At 31.6% G+C, this 10,142-nt stretch overlaps 1 long non-coding RNA gene across 1 annotated transcript; it reads right to left on the bottom strand.

Moving 5' to 3' along the window:
* Positions 1-2,677: 2,677 nt before the first annotated feature.
* LOC110738035 lies at positions 2,678-3,264 on the bottom strand. The gene is made up of 3 exons (XR_002514541.1): positions 3,214-3,264; positions 2,914-3,136; positions 2,678-2,833 (listed from the first exon to the last, which is right to left on the bottom strand). It is a non-coding gene; the product is annotated as an uncharacterized LOC110738035 (long non-coding RNA).
* Between the last annotated feature and the right edge of the window lie 6,878 nt (positions 3,265-10,142).

The raw sequence follows: 10,142 nt of genomic DNA, 5'->3' as shown, positions 1-10,142 counted from the left end.
GCTTTTCTTCTATTCTTGGAAGGACTTTTCCATATCCATAGTTCAAATCATTTTCTGTTTTTATCTTTTCAAGTGACATATCCCTTTTCCAACAAGAAATTATTGGAATTGTTCTTGGTTGTTTTTTGTTCAATCTTTGAACTCTGTCAAAGTAGAACAGCTGCACCAAAACCCATTACCATAAATGAACATATAATATAATACAAATGAACAATTAATATAAAAGATTAAAATGTTAGACGAAATCGATATTTAACATTTTGTTAATGAACATTCATTGTTACTAAAATGAACATTTTATAATTTACTATTGTGTGTTGTAAACTTACCATCAGAAATTGCAGTGGTCCATTGTAGAATCCTTTTCCTCCACTCTTTCTCCATGTCACATGGCAACTGATGAGAGAGTCAAACACGTACTGACACCAATTCAAGTTTTTTATTTTTTCTTTGTCCATCATAGAAAACAGAAACTTGAAATGGCATTGTTTGTTTGAAATACACTTCATCAAACAATTCACAACAACTACCAAAAAGTTGGTGAGAAAATCTTCTTCTGCTGGCCTTTTGGTTTTTGAATTTATCACTTGTATATTGAGCAATAATTTGGTTTACAGATGGTGTTTTGCCTTGCCATTTTGACCTCCAATTTTTTATAAATACACCAAAATCTTCACTTGCTCTGTCTGATTTGGCTTCAACAATGGGAATGTCTCCCATTGGCAAACCATATACAATTCTCACATCCTCCACCTCAATTTCAATTTTCTCACCTTTAGGCAGCTCAAAACTACAACTACTGACTTCAAAGCTATCTAAAACCCAATGGCTGAATTGTTTGTCAAGCTGAGGAAGTTCTATATCCAACAACGGCCCCAGTCCTATTTCATGCACTAATTTCTTCTGTGTATCACTCATTTTCTTAACCCAATGCATGAATTTGACATGGCCTCCTCTTGTCGAACTTCCAACTTCCTCTTCATTCTTTTCTTCCTTCTCTTCTTTTTTTTTAGCCACTGAAAATTCAGTTTTCCTCTTCACAATCTTTTTTATTGGTTCCCTCTCATACAGAACCATTCTTTTTTCTTCAGCTTTTGGTTTTTTCAATGTTGTTTTCTTTTCTTGAACTACTTCCACCTCCTCAGTTTCTTCATCTTCTTCTTTTTCAGCATCAAAAGTTGGATCCTCACTGTCTGATCCACTATCAGTATTACTTTTATCATCTTCTTCATTTTCCTCCTTTGATTGTTCTTCAATGATTTTTGTTTTCTTCAAAGGGCCTTTAGCTGATGCAGAAGGCCTCTTCTGGCCACCTAAACATTTGATCAATTATAATATGTAAAATGAACATATATATATGAAAGTGTAAATTGCTAGTTTGTATTTGAACATTTAACTTTATTAATATGTACATTACCTTTTTGTTCTACTTTTTTAAGAATTTTCTTTTCTGCAGGAGCAGAACTTGTTGCAGGGACTTCTTCTTGTTCTTCATCCTCTGATGGTTCATTATAAGGCACTTGATCTATGACTTTTCTTATTTTTGCAGGAATTTTGGCTGATGCAGCAGGTCTTTTCTGACCACCTAATTATTTGATCAATCACATTAAGTAAAATAAACATTTTAAAAGTGTAAGATTGTAATTGAACATTTATTGTTTTAGATATGTTCTTTTACCTTTTTGGCCTGCTTTCCCAATAACTGCAGCCCTTGTACGCCCTGTTTTCTCAACAGGTTTCTCTGCAACTGCAGTTGTAGCCCTTGGACGCCCAGGTTTTTTGGGTGTTGTTGCTGCTGGTAGGTTTTCAACAATTGCTGCAGCAGCTGTTGCTATAGCTGATATGCCAGGCAACTTAACATCTGCAAATAAACATTGTTATATAAATATTAATATAGTTGTAATATTTTATTTAATATGATCATTGTTATATTAGAAATTGTACATTTTATTTACCTCGTGATTTACTTCTTGTTCTTCTTGCTGGTGATTGTTCATATTCCTGTTTTTTCTGATTTTCTTCCAATTATTTTTTCTTTTGATTTTTCCTTGCAACCATTTTCCTTCTTGGTTGCTTTGAATTTTGTGAAGATTCTTCACTCTTTTGAGACAAATTTAACTCTTCAACAGGTTTTATACCTCTCAATATTCTTGTCAACTCCTCATCCCTTTGCAATTCTTCTTGTCTTTCCAATTCTTCTTCTGTTTCATCCTCAATCTCAATTTCTTCACCACCTATACATTTAGATCATTACAAATTGGTAAATGAACATTTTCAGTATAAGTGTTATTGATTAAAAAATTTAATATTTAATTTAACAATTATGTACATTACCTAATAGGATTTTTTTAATTTCAGCAGGGGCCTTCTGTTGTGCATTTGCAGAACTTGCTGCATGGGATTTTTCCGCAGCAGAGGACTTTTCAGTAGTTGTAGCTGGGGCCATTTCAGCAGCAGTGGCTTTTCCAGCAGTATCAACAGTTGTAGCAGGGGCCTTTTTAGCAGCAATGACCTTGCTAACAGGAGCAGTTTTCCAGTTTTTTGTCAGTTTTTTTAGTATTCCTTGAGTTGACACTTTTAATTTTTTCCTGGCAACAGATAATTTATGATCAATAATATTGTCAATGTGGAATAGAAACATTTAATAAGTTATATATGTTCATACTTTTGCATTATGTATGAATGTGTTTCTTCAACTGCTGCTGGAGGTTCATCCTCTTTTGGAGGCTCTTCCTCTGCTGGAGGCTCATCCTCTGCTATAGCCTTCACTTGTTGTGTAGGCTGATCCTTTGTTGTAGCCTCTTTTGGAGGCTCATCTTCAGTTGATTGATTTCTGAAAATTAAAAATTGAAAATGATTAAAAATGTTTATCAACTAATATGAAAATGAACATTAGTTGATTTCTGAAAATACCCTGCTGCATCCTTTTTTGGTTGTAGTTGTTCAACCTCTCTTGTGTCTTTCTTAGGTGATTGATTTCTGAAAATCAATTAATTTCAAATAATTAAAAATGTTTATTAAGTAATATGAAAATGAACATTATGGGAATCAAATACCCTGTATTCACTAATTCTGATCCAGCCTTTTCTTGTTGTAGGTGATCAGTTTTTGCTTCCTCTTCAGTTGTTTTTTTTTTCTGAGAATGTAAATCATTAGATTATGTATGACAACTAAGAAATAAATGAACATTAAACACATTGAGGTAGAATATACCCTTGATTTGTTGATGCATCATCTATTTTTGAAGTTTCCTTCTCTTGTTCACTGAAATTTTTCGAATGTTAATACATAAAAGTATGATTATATAACTGTATAAAAATTAATTATTGAATTTTTATTTAGTATTTATACCTTATTGATTGATTTTTCTCTGGCCTTGATCTTGACATTATAAATTTCACTTTCAACTTTTTTGGTTCACTAAAATTTTACAAATTATTTCAATTATGAGATTAAGTATTGAAGTAAATGATTGTACATTAAATATTACATATATGAATATTTGTAAGTATATCAACTTACTTGGGATGTAGGTTGTCTCCTAATAAATAGGGTTCCCACTTTTTTATAACTTCATTTCTATCCAATTTGTTGTCTATTTCAGAACATTCTTTTCTCTCATGAATTATAGGATAAGGATTGAACATTCCATTGTCAAATTGCATCAAGTGTATCACTTTAAATGGTACATCACTACAATGTAAATTAATATTGTAAATCATAAAAATTGACATGATGTTTCTATGTTAGACAAATGTACAGAATAGTTCATATAAATGATCAATATAGTTGTAGCAATGAACATTTGTATACACATATATGGATATATATAACATAATATGAATTTTGACAATATAGTGTTTTGTAAATGTTCATTTTACTACACAGATGAATAAAGTATATGTTTTCTATTTGTACAAAATGGAATTTAGACATGAACAATTAATATGTCAGTAAATGTATACACATAAATTTAGAAATGAACAATTTAGAAACAAACATAAATTGCATGCTGTACACATAATATACAAATTTGAACATATGTATACATATATATGCACACATATATGCACACAATCCAATTTGAACATATACTGTTTTGTATTTGTTCATTATATTTCACAATACTATACTTTATATTTTTTTTGGTTGATCATTTAATCAAAATTACGCATACATTCCAATATTAACAGTAACTTGTTTAAATTTTTATTATCGTCTCAGAAATAGAGGAAAATTATGTTTATTTTGAAATTAAACAGTAACTTGTTTAAATATGAGCAAATTTAAATAAATTTATGCTTATAATTCCAAAAAAAATAGTAATACTTACTTTGATTGTTCTGGAACTCCAGTATTTTCAATTTTTTTCCTGAAGCATTATCAAAAAGAAAAAATACCAAAAAATTAGGGTTTTGTTTCGCAATTTTCAATTAATTTTACACTAAACATGTAAAACATACTTACTCATTAGATTTTTGGTTTGTTGTTGTTGAAATTTGTCGAGATTGTGCAATTTCGTCTCTTATGTCGGACATTTTAGACAATTTTACTTGCTAATTGCATGTACGAAAATGGAATAGAGAGAGAAAATGGAGGTTGAGTGAGAAATTGGAGAAAGAGGATGAGAAAGAAAAATGTGATTATTTGAAAAGTTTTTTTTTAATTATACATATATATGGGTGGGGTAGTGGGAAGTTACTGGCAGTTTTAGAAGGAAGTTACTGGAATGTGTGGTACGCATCGTTTAGGGGGGGTGTAGGGATAAATGGCTAAACTAGAGTCTAGCCATAAACAATTACTTTTAGAAAAGGCTCATAATAAGAGTTTTTTTGCAATTAACTTATTGAAAAATTAGATTTTTAGGTAAAGGTGGGCATCGGCCGTGCCGGCACGGGCCCGACACGGCACGATCCCTCGGCCTACCGGCACGGCCCACCAACACGGCCCAAACAAATGTATATATCGATTTTTTTATATATACATATATATTTTTTAGAAAAAAATAAAATACCAGGGTGGCCCGCTGCCCGGCACGGCCCACCAGGCACACATGTCGTGGGCTAGGGTGTGCCAAAAATTGGCACGACATGGCACGACCCGCCGGGAAACAGGCCTGGCACGAGCCCTCCCTAGGCACGGCCTGACACGACACGGCACGATGCCCATGTTTATTTTTAGGTATTAAATACATTGAAACAACTAATAATAAAAAGCTATTTACCAAGCACTTTTACACAATCTGTTGTTTACAACTAGCTAGTCAAATAAGCTAATATAACCAACTAATCAAACTAGTCATTACAATCATCTATATCAATAAACTATTAGCTAATTACCAAACAAAATCTTGGTAAAACAACCATGGAAGATGAGTGATAATAAATTTTGTAGTCACTATTGTTTAGTTGACAAAAAGACATGAAAAATTGAAATACTTAGGAATTAAAATTCTTTTGTGTTGTTTGATTGACACATATATGAAAACTTCTCATAAAATGGAGGAATTTAATTATTTACGGTTAGTGAGACCTGGATAAGTGGATAGGAATTTTCATTTTCCATGGTTAAACAAAATTTGGCATTTCTTAGAAATTTCAATTACATGGAAATATATATAATAAAAAAAATTAAATGGAAATATTTCAAACAATTTGCATTTCCAACTTTTAACCAAACAAAAGATTATAAAACATTGACAAGCATTAAAATCATACGAAGAACTTCGTATCGTGTGTTACAGTTGATAAAATAAAGTAAAATTAATAATAAAAAAAAAGAAATTATCTAATAAATTTAAAATCATCATAGTAATAGCTCTAGTATTTTAAAAGATTTTTAGTTTTTACTGATAATAACTCTAGTATTACGGTATTAATTAGATTTATGTTGTATGCTTAAGTAGAGGGTTAAGAAGATGGCAAATTAGCAGGCCTATATCTCATCCAAGGCAACCGCAATGCTTGCCCAAGGCCCGGCCCACGGACAAAGAAGGCCCAAATTATCTTAGATTTGAAGTGAAATAGAAGATAGATCTATGTTACAGGGAGTAAACATGTTTTTTTAAAAAAAAAGGAATTGAATGTTTCGTGCAAGGCCTATATCTCATTAGGGTGAACAATAATACTGAAAAAATAAAAAATTGAAATATTAAATTTGAGGCAATCTCATCTCATCAAGTGTAGATTTAGTATATTTATATAATCAGCAAAACATTAGTACTAGTAGTAACTAGCTTGCAAGAAGAAGTTGTTATATATACTTGGATGTTCCTATAATACAATCTTTTATTTTTCATATAATTTTATTGACAATACAATCTTGAATTTACTTCGTATTATTTAAGAATGACACATGCCCTTTTTTACAAAATTCACACTTATGGAATTATATTTTCTGATCACATTTAAACATTCCTATAATATAGTCAAGGATCTTCCTATAATATTGTCAAGGATCTTGAGGGCCTTGTATGATTTGTATAGGAAGGATATAAATCATATTCCTAAAAAAAAAAGTATATAAATCATATAATTTGCATATCTTGATTGTATTTTCTCTTTCGACGGATGCAAGTTATTTTGTAAATGATTATGAATCAGGTCAATTAAAATATTATGGTTATTTAAGATCCATGTTTTATCGGATATCGCGAGTGATCATTTGAGTTTGGATATTGTGGTGAATGAGGAAAAAAATGCTTGTATTATAATTTATTTTATATTTGCCTACACGCGAATTAGAATGAAACTTTATACATCATTCTAGTACCACTCTTATGAGTTTCATACAATAGATAATCATAATACTTTTTTGTTCTTTTTTATTTAGCATGCATGATTTGGAATCTAAACCTAGTCATATATATGCTATAGGAAAAAAATATTGTCACTCTAGATCTTGTGAGATTCATTTTATCAAATAGTTAACTTTTTATAATTATTAATAATTAGTATATAATGTTTGGGCAAGGAAAATGCCCACTATCTAGTATAGTGTGCATTCTTAGGTGAAATATTAAGAAAATAAATAGTAATGCCAATGTGGCAATGTATATACTGTAGTATATAATTTGAGGATATGATTATGCATTAGCATTTCTCAATTAAATCAATGTTATGTAAGGTTTCAAGAGAAATTTGCATTAATACCCTTAGTGATGTAATAATAAAAGTTATTTGGTGATAATAATAGGCAATGCAAAATCATGGTAATAAGAAAACATAAACGAAATCCATTTAGAAATATATCACTTTAATTATTTGTTTCATTTAATATTTTGTCTTCCTAATTCATAATTTTATTGTATTTAACAACTGACTAAAGGATATGTATTAGTCACTAGCATAGCCTAAGCATAATTCCCCCAAGCTAAATACTTCGTATACAATAATGTAGCCTATGTTTTCAAAAAAAAAAAAAAAAAAAGAATGTTGCCTATAACATGGTACTCCATAGTCCAAACAAGTGTACAACTCACATACAATGTTGTTAAACTAAAGCCTTCTTTAGTTCTTATTTTATTTCTTACAAATAAACGTATCAATTTCATGTCACGTTGGACTTGGCTCATGTTGCGACATATTCTATATACTCGTGAGTAATAAGACCATGATCTGAGTCCAGGTAATCATGGTGCCATGCCATCAATGGACACGTAGCATGGAAGTTCAAATACTACGAGTTGTAAAATAGTAAAACACTCACTACGTATGAGGCGAGTGAATTTTCAGAGCAAGTCTGACAGACAGTAATAATAATAAAAAAAAAGTAGCTAGGGTTTGAAAAGTGTAAAATAACACCTAAAGTCTAAAAGTCAAAACTCTGTTTAATGTTGACTAAAAGTCAGCAGTTCACCACTCACCATCTCGATATATAGTCAGCCGTTGCTAGAATTGTAGAACATAATACTCTTTCTTTCTTTTTATTTTCTTTTTCTTTCTCCCACTCTCTGTTCTAAGCTTACACAATGGCCGGGAATAATGGTGCCACTTCATCTAAACGCAACTACATTAGGTCACTCAAATGCAAAATTGCGGATTTGGAAGGTCAATTGATGGTGATGATTAACAATCGTCGGGAAACAGAGCGAAAATGTCATGAATTACAATTTGAACTTGATGAGGCTAAGGCCGAACTATCTGAGTGCAAGAAAGTGGGTAAAAAGGACCGAGGTCGTAAAAGGGCTAGGGTTGACAGCAATTGCGATGCTGTGATTATTATTGAGAGCGACAACGATGATGAGGGTCTGATGTTGGGATGAGTAAATTGCAAGTTGTTATAGGTGAAGAAGAAAGGGTTGAGGCTGGTGCCGTTGAAGAAGAAGCTGAAGTAGAACCGATATTCTACTCCGAGGAGGAGCAACATGAAAAAGAAGAGCAAGAGGAGGAGGATGAAGAAGAAGCTGAGGTAGAACCAAGTGATCCGATATTCTACTCCGAGGAGGAGCAACCTGAAGAAGAGGAGCAAGAGGAGGATAGTGAAGAAGAAGAGCAAGAGGAGGATGATGAAGAAGAAGTTGAGGTAGAACTAAGTGAGGCGGAATTCAGCTCTGAGGAGGATGTTGGGTATCCTTATCATCATAGGTCCCCTGAAGTTTCCGATGAAGACAGTGATGAGTATGGCTTTAATTCCGATTCGAAGTAGTACTAACTATTAAGTTGATTAGTAGTAGTATATCCATTAGTCTATGTTATTTTGTTTAGTTAAATTAGCAATGTTAGTTCCTTTTGCATGTGTACTTAATGGATGTTGGTAGTATGAAGAGTTAACTGGTATAGAGTATTAAGCTTGAAAAGAAGTTAATTATAATGTAATTTGTGTTTGACTAGTAGAATATATATAAGGAAATTTTGTCTAGAACTACCCTAAAGATAGGGTCATTTGTGCCCATTTTTTTTATTTGTTTAGAACTACCCACAAGTTACAAAACGTTTGGGTAACACTACCCATTAACGTTTTTCGTCAAATTAAGACATTATTGGGCCCACTTTTTCACTTTTCCCACTTAATTAACTCCCCTAATTACCTTCTCTCTTCTCCCTAATTAAATTCCTCTCCATTCTCACTCTATAATCCAAAATATTATACTCAATCAATTGAACACAAATTCTCAATTATTCAAATAACGTTTCACACTTTCCTTTTAATTTATTGTTTATTGTATTTGTATACAAGTTTTAATTGAACGCAATTAACATAATTAGGGTGTAAGTTAGGGATTCGAATTAGGGCTTATGGGTTCAAATAAATTTGGGGGTTTTGATTTCTAGGATTTAGGGGTTTAATTGAGTTCTAGGTTTCACTTATTTTGACATTGAGATTGAGTTCAATTGCACTTCAATTACTAATTGGCCATTGCAGTTGGTAGGATGTCTAATTGGCCATTGTAATTGATATAATGTCTAAATTTGGGGGTTTTAATTTCTAGGGTTTAGGGGAAGTTAATTAGGGAAGAGGGAGAAGGTAATTAGGGGAGGTTAATTAGGAAAGAGGGAGAAGGTAATTAGGGGAAGTTAATTAAGGAAGAGAGAAAAGGTAATTAGGGGAGTTAATTAAGTGGGAAAAGTGAAAAAGTGGACCCCATTAACGTTTTTTTGGACGGAAAACGTTAACAGGTAGTGTTATCCAAACTTTTCTTAACTTCTGGGTAGTTCTTAACAAATAAAAAAAAAACGGGTAGTTGTTCACAAATGATCCTATCTTTAGGGTAGTTATAGACAAAATTTCCTATATATAAATATTACTTTGCAATTGGGTGATGATGTTATTGTTATTATGTGCAATAGAGTTATATTTAATTATGTGTAATAGAGTTATACGAAGTCTTTGTGAAGGTTGGTGTTGAATAGACTGAGTGACTAGATCAGTTAATTCAGTTTGAATAGATTGAGACTCTTTTTGTTACAGTTCAAAGATAAAAAGTGGGGTAGTAGTATTAAATAACTAAGCAATCCTAATCATGATTATTATTGTGTCGAATTATATAATTTAACGTAATTTGTTAATTAGCGAATTGTTTCACGTAATTTGTTAATTTACAAATTGTTTTACGTAATTTGTTAATTTACGAATTATTTCATGTTATTTGTTAATTGACGGATAAGTTATATATAATTTGATTATTATTATGTTGCTTGATA

The sequence above is a fragment of the Chenopodium quinoa genome, unplaced genomic scaffold (assembly GCF_001683475.1).
Source record: "Chenopodium quinoa cultivar QQ74 unplaced genomic scaffold, ASM168347v1, whole genome shotgun sequence".
Lineage (NCBI taxonomy): Eukaryota > Viridiplantae > Streptophyta > Magnoliopsida > Caryophyllales > Amaranthaceae > Chenopodium > Chenopodium quinoa.
This window is presented reverse-complemented; position numbering and strand designations above follow the sequence as displayed.